The sequence below is a fragment of the Sarcophilus harrisii genome, chromosome 4, assembly GCF_902635505.1.
Source record: "Sarcophilus harrisii chromosome 4, mSarHar1.11, whole genome shotgun sequence".
Lineage (NCBI taxonomy): Eukaryota > Metazoa > Chordata > Mammalia > Dasyuromorphia > Dasyuridae > Sarcophilus > Sarcophilus harrisii.
In genome coordinates, this window is record NC_045429.1 from 78,212,489 (window position 1) to 78,225,945 (window position 13,457).

Below are 13,457 nucleotides of genomic sequence, written 5' to 3' on the forward strand. Positions count from 1 at the left end.
TGAGTCTTCTATTTAGATTACCTTTTTAATTTCTCCAATTTTTTTCTTCTTTTGTGTTTTTTTTCTTTATTTTATCTGAACTTATGAAATGAAATAAGTATTTCTGTAACAGTATAATAGAAGAGAAAAGATAACTACCTGAAAACAAAAATCAATTACATGAAAAATGCTATTCTTTTAAAATATGTAATAAAGTTATCATGCAAATTTCTTTTATCTCCTTTTTTTCTTCCTTCCCTCCCTTGCCTTAGAGATATCAACCATTAGACACAAATATGTGTGTTTGTGTGTATTTTTATTAAAAATAAAACATTCTTTACATACTTCTGTTTATCAGTCTTTCTCAGATGCATGTATCATTTTCCTTCATGTGAACTTTGCATTTAGTTTGGGTATTTATAATAGTCAAAAACATCAAAAAGCATAAATAAAAAATAGATTATTTTCTTAAATTGATTTTAAAAGGATTTTCTAAAACCACTAACAAGTCTTATTTGTAATTGAAATAAACCAGAAGTCTTCCTAGTAACATCAAGTATGAAATAAAGTTATGTCACCAATATTAGTGAGTACTGTATTGAAAATCCTCACAATAGCAATAAGAGAAGAAAATGAAATAGAAAGAATCAAAATAGGGATTTTTGCAGAGGACACGATAATATACTTAGAAAACCCCAAAGACTCAACAAAGAAGTTAGCTGAAAGAATGAATTTTGGTGAAGCAGCAGCATATAGAGTAAATCTCTCAGCATTTCTATATATCACCAAAAAAACAAAAACAAAAACAAAAACAAAACCTTCCAGAAGACATAGTAAAAGATAGCCCATTTAAAATAACCTTAGACAGCATAAAATACCTGAGAGTACACCTACCAAAACAAACCCAGGGACTATATGAATAAAATTATAAAACAACTTTTCAAAGAAATAAAATCAGATTTAAATAATTAGAGAAATATTAATTGATCCATGATTTGTAATATATTTCTTTTTTGCTCTTACCTTTTCTAACCATTGCATTGTAGTCACTAAATATACAAGTATATATTATTTTATATTGTGGAGTTTGTAAAGTTCTTCATTGAATTGCTCTACATGCTTATTTTATGCAGACAATCTTTGTCCCTAAAGTGCAGTAATATTTACTTTGTGTCTTTTAAAAAAAATAATTATGTGTAATACAACAAAAGAAAACAAGATATCATAAGAATATTTTTAAAAATGTTCTTGTTGTCTTTAGATATATGGTAAAAACAAGTTTTACTAACATTTTTCTTGATTCATCTAAGGATTGCTTGTGAATGATCTTTCAGTTTTACTTCCCCTTTTTGTCCTCTATAAACAAACTGAGACAAAAATGTATTTAATAAGCACTTACCAATTAACAAGCCCTGTGGCAAGCAATGAGAAGATAAACATCAGCAAAAAGAAAGACAGCCTCTTCCCACAAGGAACTTACATTCTCATGGGGGAAGAATACACACAAAAATAATAAAAAAATATAGAGAAGAAAAGAGAGGAAAATAGGGAAATTTTATAATAGAAGGACTATTGTCAGAAAGGGAATGAAGTATCAGTAGCCTAGTATTTGGAGAAACTCAGAAAAGGGAGAGGCAAAGGGATGTTTGATGATAAGGTCCCAATCTCTGAGGGAAATTCCAGAGTAGTGTGAAAGGGTGAAAGGGGATGTGAGATATAGTGGTAGTGTCTTGAGGGTCAGGGGTAGTAATAGAGTTTGATGAGTTAGGCTTAACCCTAAATTGAAGGCCCTGGGAATAACTCACCAGTGAGAGAAGGAGATAAAAGTAAAAGGGTAACCCAGATATGGGGATGAAATCTTGAGGTTCAAAAGTAGAACTGGAAGAGTGATCTAGTTTTCTTCCTACCAAGAATGTTAAAAGTAATATGATTCAGATTCAGCAGTATGATTACTGCCTGGTTGTTGGATGTTGTAATCATATTTAGGGTATCAAGAGCCACATTAACAATTATATGAACACATTATATTGATGTGTTTCGTAATCATTTTCCCATCTTTTATTTTCCACCTTGACTACCCATAAAGAGTGAGGACCATTTTGTATTTCTCTATTTGTATGGATTACTGCAACCAAATAATTCTTCATATCAAGCTGTATTTGGTTAATAATTAATACTAATTTTCAAATGTATTTTAATTCTCCCTTGCTTCCCTTCCTTTTTCTTCTCTACAGTATTTTTGTATATATGCATATATAGATCCCCACAATACATATATAGTGATATGTCTATCATATAAAAAGGAGAGGAATCAAACTGCAGTAACTGCTGTAGTTGAGCATTTCTTAAAATACTTTTTTCTTCATGTCATAGTGAAAAATCTATATAATTTCTTTTTTTTTTTAATCTCAGACTCAAAGCTGAACTAAAAGAATTATGTGATCAGGTTTGTTACGATTTACCCAAAATGAATTGTACATTACTTAACAAGCCCCTCTATAGCTCACTGAACATCATTTTCCATAGTCTCATGAAAATAAGTGAATTCATCATGCATTTGGTGAATCTTTAATAAGGAGTCAGTGCCTAGAGTCAATGAATTTTAGCAAAATTTGTTTTCACAAAGTTGAACACTAAAGTGAAGAAAGTCAAAATTGCATAAAATTTTACCTTCTCAAAATTTGTTTTGTCACATAAGCAAGTCAGAATATAGAATGGAATAGAATGAGAATATATGTATATGTATACACACACAAAAAAACACACACACCCATATACACACACATATATATGGACCAAGTACTTGGAATATAAATAGTAGAGAAGTTCTGTTTTCAAAGAATTAACATTCTCTCCCTCTATCTGTTTTTTGCTCTGTCTCAGTCTCTGTCTCGTGTCTCTTTCTGTTTCTCTCCTTTTTCTTTCTATGTGTATGTACAGGTATGCATGTAGATATGTGCTTTATGTGGTAGTATATCAATGTGAATGTTACATGTACATATCTATCCATCCATCCATATGTTTCAACAATGACTATGAAGTTTTAAGTCTGAATTTCTATGCATTTAAAAGACATGTTCTGGTTTATATCTCATAATAATATATAGTTTTATGTTGGTTAATAAACAAACTAATGTTTGTTTTTTTCATGATTAAATATTTTTCTTTCACTTAACTGATGACCAGTCCAGCACAATCAACTGATTCTTGAAAAACACATAATGTAGAACAGAAGAACAGTATTGCAACTAATACTTCATTAAACTTATTAACCTGGAGAACAATTTGAAGGATTTGAAACATTTCTTCCTATGGGATTTTTTTCCTTCTTCCAAGTTTTGTGACTCGAATAGGAAAATATTCTATACACAAACTCTGGTGGAGGAAGGGTAGAGTTCTTTATGTTTTTACATAGTAGAAATTGTTTCTTTCACCTTAGACCTAAAATTCAGAACTCTAATAATCTACAATTTGATTAGATAACACTTAGTTCTTTCACAAGGAGTATTTTGAAATGGAAAGAGCATAAATTTAAAAGTCAGAGTATCTGGGTTTGAGCTCCAAGCTTCTAGGATTTTCTATTCCAAACAAAGTAGCAAATGTAATTTAAAGGTAAGACCCAAACAGCAAATGCCAATGAAAAGAGTTCCTTCCTTTAGACAACATAGTTCACCCCACTGTATTCAAAAACAGAAACATGTCCTTTTGGAAAATGATTGTGGGAACATTTTCCTCCTTACACTTAGAATAGAAAAGCAAAAAGATTAGAGAATATGGAATAGAAAGAAAATGGAGACAAGATAGTAAGGTCCAGAATTCGTGGCAAAAGAAGACACATAAGAGAATATAAAAACAGAAAAAAAAGATGTGTGTGAAAGAGAGAGAGAATAAGAACAAAAAGAAAAAAAGACAGAAGAAGAAGAAAACGAAACTAACAGAAACAAGATTAAAAGGGAAGTACAAAAAAGCTGGAAAAAATCTTTACAGCCATTATTTCTGATAAAGGTCTCATTTTTAAAATTCTTTATAAAGTTTTCAAGTTCTTTATAAGAACTGTGTCAAACATAATACAAGTCATTCCCCAATTGATAAATTGTTAAAGTATATGTACAGACAATTTTCAGATGACAAAATTAATGCCATTTATAATTACATAAAAAATGCTCTAAATCACTATTGATTAGAGAAAAGCAAATTAAAACAAGTCTGAGGAGCATCTCCCATCTCTAAAGTTGGCTAAGATGATAGTAAAAGATGATGATAAGTGTTGGAGGGGATGTTGGAAAACTGGAACCCTAAGACATTTTTGGTGGGGTTATAAAATTATCCAACCATTCTGGAGAGCAGTTTGGAACTATGTCCAAAGGGCTATCAATCTGTGCATATCCTTTGATTCAGCAGGTCTATTACTGGGTCTGTATCCCAAGGAAAATCATACAGAAGGGAAAAGGATCAACATGTGCAAAAATGTTTGCAGCAGCTCTTTTTGTGGTAGTAGAGAACTGGAAAATGAGTGGATGCCTATCAAGTGAGGAATGGCTGAACAAGTTATGGTAAATGAAGATAATAGAGTATTATTGTTCTATAAAAATTATAGAAAGACCTGGAGAAATGTACATGAAGTGATGCTGAGCAAAATAAGCAGAAACAACAATACATTGTACACAATGACAGCAAGAAGGAGGAGGAGGAGGAGGAGGAAGACAAAGAGAAGAAAGAGAAAGATGAGGAGGAGGAAGAAGAAGGAGGAGTAACAGGAGAAACAGGAAGAGAAGAAAAAGGAGGTAGAGGAGGAAGAGAAAAAGAAGGAGGAAAAAGTAAAGAAGAGGGAAAGAGAGAGAGAGAGAGAGGGAGAGTGAAAAGGACAGGAAGAGGGAGAGCAGAAGGGAAAGGGAGAGGAAAAAGTAGGAGAAAGAGAAGAAGAAAGGGAAGGCTAGAGGGAGAATGTAATGTTTCCAAAGTAAAGTAAAATAATGGTATCAAGAAGAAGGGTATATTAAAACAGGACAAAATATCTGTAGATATGTCAAGAAAGAAAAGAACTATTTTAAAATGGTTAAATATAACAATCAATATTGAATAATAGTATTGGTAAATGGCAGTACCAGCTTACTGAATAAATTCATATATGAATAAATTAGTAGATAATGGTCTTATTGACACCTAATGTTTTAATGATTAAACTTGCAAGCATATGAGGGAATGTTAGTATAACAAAAGAGCAGATGTTGAAATTTGCAAAAGTGAAAAATTATATTTGCATTTTTTGTTATTTTTCCCTCAAGACCAAGTTTTTGGATTTTACCTTTATTAGTAGTGTTCTAAGTGACTTTAACAAAGACTGTTACATATATGTACATTTATATTGAGAGTAAATCTGTCAACAAAGGAAGTTGTAAATATTAGGTTGGCATCTAGAGTCTTTGTGGAAAATTAGTGTTCTGTGACTAAGTCTTAACTATGATATTTATAATTAAGTAATTTCATTCATAAAATGTTAATGTATATACCAAAGATGATTACTTGTCTCATACTTTTCTTGAAAGGGTCCTCTTGCACCGAAAAAAAGATATAAGCTTTGTTAGAACATTATCTATAGGCACATGCATATGTGTATGTATGCGTACATTTGTATATAGTATGTATATATGTATATATCTTTAAATATATACATGTACATATATGCACACTTACAGTACATTCAAGGTTCAAAAAACACAAATTAGCCTATAAATATTTCAAACACACATGTGCTCATATATACATGAATGACATGTATGCTAAGATATACACATGTATGTATACACATATCTAAATGTGTGCATATGTGTGCACACATTGCCTGTATGTGATACAGGGCATATAGATGGTTATTTGGGTAGACTGTCAGATCTGGAGTCAGACTCATCTGCATGAATTCAAATCCATATGGCCATAAAATGACTCAACAATATATATGAGAGTATACTTTTGTGAAAGCCAAGAAGATAATGAAAAATAAGGTAGAATTATCTAAATATTATATGTGAAAAAGTTTTCAGAAAATCTGCCAAATTATTTCTCTAAGTATGTACTTCATAAATAGATTTTGTTTTAGGCTTTGAAAATTGTGTATTTTATTCCATATTGGGTTTACACCAAACTCAACCAATTTAAATATTTTTTTTTTGTTCAGAAATATTTTCATGATCAAATTGATCTTATTTTCAGTCTAATTTACAAGCTTTAAGATGATTTTAAAAAGCACAGAAATGGTGAAGATGGGAGGCAGATGTGTCTATCAATGTGCCATTTTTTTACATCTGGATAATATTACAATGACAACAGCCCTGTTAAAGCAAATACTTCTTTGACAAGATACTTAATTAGAATTACAATGATCTTCCCAGAAATGACCCTTGAAGCAAAATAGCTACTGTAAGCAGATGAAAATAAATAGTTTATTTCCCAAAAAATCTCCTGAAATGATGAACCAAGGATAAAGTTTATAAACACTGGAATTTTCAAAGTGGGAATGCTTGTGGAAGAAGCAACTAGCACTGGTGAATCACATGCTCCTCTTGGCTTGTGATACTCTCTGTTTTTGATAATGGGAATGTATAAGAATTATAAAGTAGAACCCAGTAAAGTAACATTATATATTCACTATATTAATGTTTATGTTTAATTGATGAGCAAACATTGCTATATCTTTATAAGATTCAAAACAATTGATGAGTGGAGCCAAGATGGTTGAAAGAAGTCAGAAAGATGCTTGAGCCCTCCCTAAAATGTTAAAGCCTCTACATGTACCCAACCCATAAAAATAGGGAGTGATTTTTTTTTCAATTTAAGGTAACTTAAAAGATCTTCAGTAAAGTCTGTATCATTTGGCAAAAAGGTAAGTGTAGTCCAACACAGAAAGTGTCCAGTTAAGAGAACTGATGATCCTTAGCCACCACATAGATCAATAACTGAAGCCCCATGTTTCCTGGCTTAGAAGCCTGGTGACACAGCAGGCTAGTTCTGAGACTTGTAGGCCCAGCACAGAAGGCAAATTGCCTCAAAATCCTGACACAACAGGCTTAAATAGGTTGAGCCAGCTCAGTATGGCCAAGCTGCCAGCATCTGAAGCCCTGGCCCAGAATGGCTGTGACCAGACTCCTGGCACCCAGGAAAAGAAGATTGGAATAGTGTTTTTTTGTGCCTCAGAAGCAGAATTCAACCTTAAAAAATGAGAAAAAAGGAAAAGAATCCTGATGATTGAAAGGTAGCATGGTGATAGGGGATGTCAAAACACTCAAAAAACTCAAAAGACAACTTTGTCAAAATGCCTACATATGATTCTTCAAAGGGGAATATGACTCATTCTCAAAACCAAAAAGTCCTCTTGGAAGAGCAAAAAAGGGATTTTAAAAATCAAGCAAGAAAGAAGAAAATGTGGGGAAAGAAAAAAAAAGTCAATACCTTAGAAAAGGAAGAACAAAAATTGATTGAAGAAAACAAATCCTCAAAAATAAAATTAAGCCAAATTAATAAAAAAAAAAAACACTGAAGAATACAACTCTTTTAAAAGTAGAATTGGCTAAATGGAAAAGAGCTAAAAATTTTCACTGAACTTAAAAATTAGAATTGTAAAAGTGGAAGCTAATGATTCCATAAGACATTAGGAATCATTCAAATAAAACCAAAAGATTGAAAAAAATGGAAGAAATACCATCTCATACCTCTCAGATTGGCTAAGATGACAGAAAAATATAATGGAAAATGTTGGAGGGGATGTGGGAAAACTGGGATACTAATATATTGTTGGTGGAGTTGTGAAATTATCCAATCATTCTGGAGAGCAATTTGGAACTATGCCCAAAGGGCTATCAAACTATTCATAACCTTTGACCCAGCAGTGCCATTACTGGGTCTCTATCCAAAGGAAATAATAAAGTAGGAAAAAGGACCCACATGCACAAAAATATTTGTAGCAAATCTTTTTGTGGTAGCAATGAACTAGAAAATGAGCAGATTCCCATCAGATGGGGAATGGCTGAAAAATTTGTGATATATGAAGATAATGGAATATTATTGTACTATAAAAATGATAAACAAGTTGAATTTAGAAAGGCTTGGAATGATTTACATGAACTGATGCTGAGTGAGACAAGAAGAAGCAGAATACATTGTACACAGTAACAGCAAGAATATGCAACTATAAAAGACTTGGTTATTTTCAGTGGTTCAGTGATCCAAAACAATTCGAATAGACTTTGGACAGAAAGTGCCATTTGCATCCAGAAAAAGACTAAGAAAAATGAATGCAAATCAACATATGCTATATTCAATACTTGGTATATTCACTTATTTTTTCTATTTTTTATCTTCCCCATGATTTTTCACTTTTACTCTAGTTTTTGTCTCCCAACATGATTCATAAAGCAATATGTATTAAAATAAATAAATTTATTATGAAAAAAAGACAATAGGCACTGGGAGAGGACAAAGTACACTAGATAATGACTGTTGTAAAGAACAAATGGTATCAACAAAATATTAAAATGTCAAAAAATAGAAGAAAATATAAAATTTCTCATCAGAAAAAATAATTGATGTGGAAAATGGATCCAGGAGAGATTATTATTCAATATCTGAAAGTCGTTATCCAAAAAATAGTTTGGATAACATATTTGAAGAAATTATCAAGGAAAACACCGGTAATATCCTAGAACCAGAGGGTAAAATAGTCATTAAAAGTATGCAACAATTACCTCCTGAAAGAGATTCCCAAATAAAAACCCCAGGGATTATTGTAGATTATTGTAGATTGTAGAATTATTACAGAATTATGAGGTCAAGAAAAAATACTGTAGCAGCCAGAAATAAAGAATTCAGAAATCAAGAAGACACAGTCAAAATAATGAAGGACTTAATAACTTCAACATTAAAGTAACAGGGGGCTTGAAATATGACATTCCAGAAGTAAAGGAGCTTGGATTATAAACAAGAATCAACAAACCAGCAAAATTGAGGATAATTTTTCAGTAAAACAGTGTAGACATTCTATAAAATTAGGTATTTTCAAACTTTCCTGACATTAAGACAAGAGCTGAACAAAAACTTCAGTCTTCAGATATGACTAAAGAGAAGCATAAAAAGAAAAACTGGAAAGAAAAAACACACATGCTATTCAAGAAGGTTAAACTATCTACATCCCTACGTAGGAACACAATACTTATAACTCTTGAAAAGTGCATATCTATTAGGGCAATCAGAAATGCAAATAGATAGAGGATGTGGACATACATTGAATTTGATGTGATGATGTAAAAAATTAATATCTGGAAAAAAGTTTTGTATTGGGAGAAGAGGAAAGGGGAGGCAGAATATGGTTAATTACATCATATGAAAAGGTGCAAAAGACCTATCACAGTTGAGGAAATGAAGTTGAAGGGGTAAATATAATGGAACCTTAATCTTATTAGATTTGGTATATAAATTTATCTTATCCTATAGTGAAACAGGAGGGAAAGGGGATAGAAGAGAAAACAGATTGAAGGAGGTGGTAGACAGAAGTAAAATTCTTGAAAGAAGCGACAAGGGGAAAAGGAGAAAAAAATAAAATAGGGAGAAAGTAAGATGTTGATAAATACAGAGTAATCATAACTGCAAATATGAATGGGATGAACTCTTCCATATAAGAGAACTGGATAGCAGAGTGGATTAAAAACTAGAATCTTATAATATAGTAAGTAGTGTCTATCTAAAACCATCAGCATGAATTATATGCAATTGGGGTAAGCTAGAAGCTTTCCAAATAAGATCAAGGATGAAACAGAGATGCCTATTATCACTACTATTATTTAGTACTGTACTAGAAATGATAACTTTAGCAATAACAGAACAAAAAGAAATCAAAAGAATTAGAGTAGCTAATAAGGAAACAAAACTATCACATTTTGCAGATGATTTGATAGTGTATTTAGAGACTCATTTTTTTAAACCTACCTAACATAATAAACAACTTAAGCAAAATAGTAGGACATAAAATATACCAGTATAAATCATCCATAGTTCTATATATTACCAACAAAGTCCAGCAGCAATAGATAGAAATAAAATTTCCCTTTAAAATATCTGTAGACAATATAAAATACTTGGGAGTCTACCTGCCAAGACAAGCCAAGGATCTATATAAACACAATTACAAAACCATTTCAGGACAACTTTAGAAAAGGTCTATTTCACCTGGGCAGGGAAGTAGGTTGCAGCTGAGCATAGTCCCTATGCAATGCAGTGCAGAAAGACCCAGAGCAGAGAGGCTTCTACACATCAGAGGAATCTAGTGGGGGGTTCAGAGACAAAATACAGCAGCATTTACTATGCTATCCTGGTTCAGAAGCCAGTGGATCAGCAGACTAGCTGTGAGACATCCAACACAATTAGAGAAGGCAAATAGTGAGCCCCTGAACACCAACATAACAAGCAGGACTTTGAGATGTGCACCAAGCAGAAGAAAGAAGCCAGCACCATCAGTCTCAAGGCAACTCAAAGCCACTGTCCCCTGTAGAGGAAGCTTGGAACAATCTCCACTTTGCCCTAAGGGCAGTTCTTAACCTTTAAAAATGAGCAAAAAAGCAAAAAGAACTCTGATCATAGATAGCCTTTGTAGGGAAGGACAAACTTTGAACCCTGAGGAAACTAAAGGAAAACATATCCAATTGAAGCCTCAAAGAATGAGATAAGTTGGTCTTCATCTCACAAGACTCTCTTGGAATAATTAAAAATAATATTAAAAGAGAGTTAAAGGAACATAAGGAAAGGTAATGAGAACTCTGGAAAAGAAACAAACTTTCTGAAGAAAATCATTGCTTAAAAATAGTTTTAGCAAAATGTAAAAAGAAAACAACTTCTTGATTTGTAAGATGGGAAAAATAACCAACCAATCAAAAAAAAAATCATTTGAAAGTACAATTGGCCAAATCAAAAGGAAATTAAAAAAAAAAGGTAACTGAAGAAAATAATGCACCAAAAATTAGAATTGAACAAATGGAAGTAAATAACTCAATGAGACATCAAGGATCAGTCGACCAAAACAAACAAAAAAATAGAAGAAAATATAAAATACCTCATTGGAAAATAGATCCAGGAGAGACAACCAAAGACTTATTGGACAACCTTAAAACCAACCTTAAACAACCTTAAAACCAAAAAAAGATCCTCGACAATATCTTTCAAGAAATCATCAGGGAAGAGTGCCCTGATATCCTACAATCAGATGGTAAAACAACCATTGAAAGAATCCACCAATCACTTCCTGAAAGAGACCCCAAAATGAAAACTCCAAGGAATACTGTAGCTAAATTCCAGTATTATCACATCAAGGAGAAAATACTTTAGGCAGCTAGAAAGAACGATTCAAATGTTGAGGTACCACAAAAGACATAATAACTTCCACTTTAAAGGATCAAAAATAAGGCCTGGAATATGATATTTCAGAAGGCAAAGGAAATTGACAAGAAATTCAACTGTTCAGCAAAATTAAGTATTATCTTTCAAGGGAAAAGATGAGAATTCAATGAAAGTTGGGATTTTTATTTATTTTTGATGAAAAAGACCAGAGCTGAGCAGAAAGATTGATCTTCAAATACAAAACTTAAGGGAAGCATAAAAAGATAAAAAGGGAAGAAAAAAAACTATGTTTTTAAAAGTTAAAATGTTTATATTCCTATATGGGAAAATGATATATTTAACTGTTGAGAATTATATCTTTTTAAGAATTTCCTTAAAGGGTGAAGATATAATTTGACTTTACTATGATGATATAAAAAAGTACCTAGAGGTGGAAAAGGGATTGTTCTGGAAAAAGAGAAAGGAGGAGGTAAAATAGGATAAATTGCATTTCATGAAGTAGCAAAAAAGACCATTCCAACTGAGGGAAAGAAGTGTGGGGATGAACATTGTATAAACTTTAATCTTATTGGATTTGACTCAAGGAGAGAATATCAATCTAGAAGCTTGTCTCATCCTATAGGGATGACTTTTTGGGCATAATTCCAGATTGTTCTCCAGAATGATTGGATTCGTTCACAACTCCACCAACAATGCATCAGTGTCCCAGTTTTCCCGCATCTCCTCCAACATTCATCATTATTTTTTCCTGTTATCTTAGCCAATCTGAGATGTGTGTAGTGGTATCTCAGAGGTGTCTTAATTTGCATTTCTCTGATCAGTAGTGATTTGGAACACTCTTCCATATGAGTGGAAATAGTTTCAATTTCATCATCTGAAAATTGTCCATATTTTTTGACCATTTATCAATTGGAGAATGGCTTGTTTTCTTATAAATTAGAGTTAATTCTCTATATATTTTGGAAATGAGGCCTTTATCAGAACCTTTAACTGTGAAAATATTTTCCCAGTTTGTTGCTTCCCTTTTAATCTTGTTCACATTAGTTTTGTTTGTACAAAAGGCTTTTTAATTTGATATAACCAAATTTTCTATTTTGCAATCAATAATGATCTGTAGTTCATCTTTGGTCACAAATTTCTTCCTCCTCCACAAGTCTGAGAGGTAAACTATACTATGTCCCTCTACTTATTTATAATTTCATTCTTTATGCCTAAATCATGGACCCATTTTCATCATATCTTGGTATACAGTGTTAAGTGTGGATCCATGCCTAATTTCTGCCATACTAATTTCCAGTTTTCCCAGCAGTTTTCCTACAATATGTTTTTTTTTACAAGAAATATTTTTTTAAAGCAGAGTGATACATAAAGAATCAAGTTAAAAGGCTGGAGCAGAATCTATTATGCTTCAGATGCAGTAAAAAACAGCAATAGCAATCTTGATCTCAGATCAAGCAATAGCAAAAATTGATCTAATTAAAAGTGAAGGAAACTACAACTTGCTTAAGGGTAACATAAAGAAGTTATCAATACTAAACATGTGCACAAAATGGTAAAATGGGTAGTTTCTTAAATGAAAAGCTAAAAGAACTGCAAGAATATAAAACAAAACTATAATAGTGGGCTATCTCAAGTTTGTTACAGGAGAATTAAAAACATTGAACCACAAAATAAGAAAGAAAGAAATTAAAGAAGTAAATAGAATTTTAGAAAACATAGGCTTGATAGGCCTTCAGGGAAAACTGAGTAGAGATAGAAAGGAATATACTATTTTCTTGGCAGTCTATGGAACCTAAACAAAAATTGACCATGTATTATGGCATAAAAAAATTCAAAATCAAATGCAGATGAGATCAAGTGCATTCAGGGTGGAATAAGGCTTTTTATTTACAAAGCATATACATGGGTAATTTTTCCAACATTGACCCTTGCAAAACCTTTTGTTCCAAATTTACCCCTCCTCCCCATTCCCTCCCCTAGGTGGGAGGTAGTTCAATACATGTTAAATATGTTGAAATACATATTAAATCCAATATATGTATACATATTTATTCAATTATCTTGCTGCACAAGAAACATCAGATCAAGAAGGAAGAAAA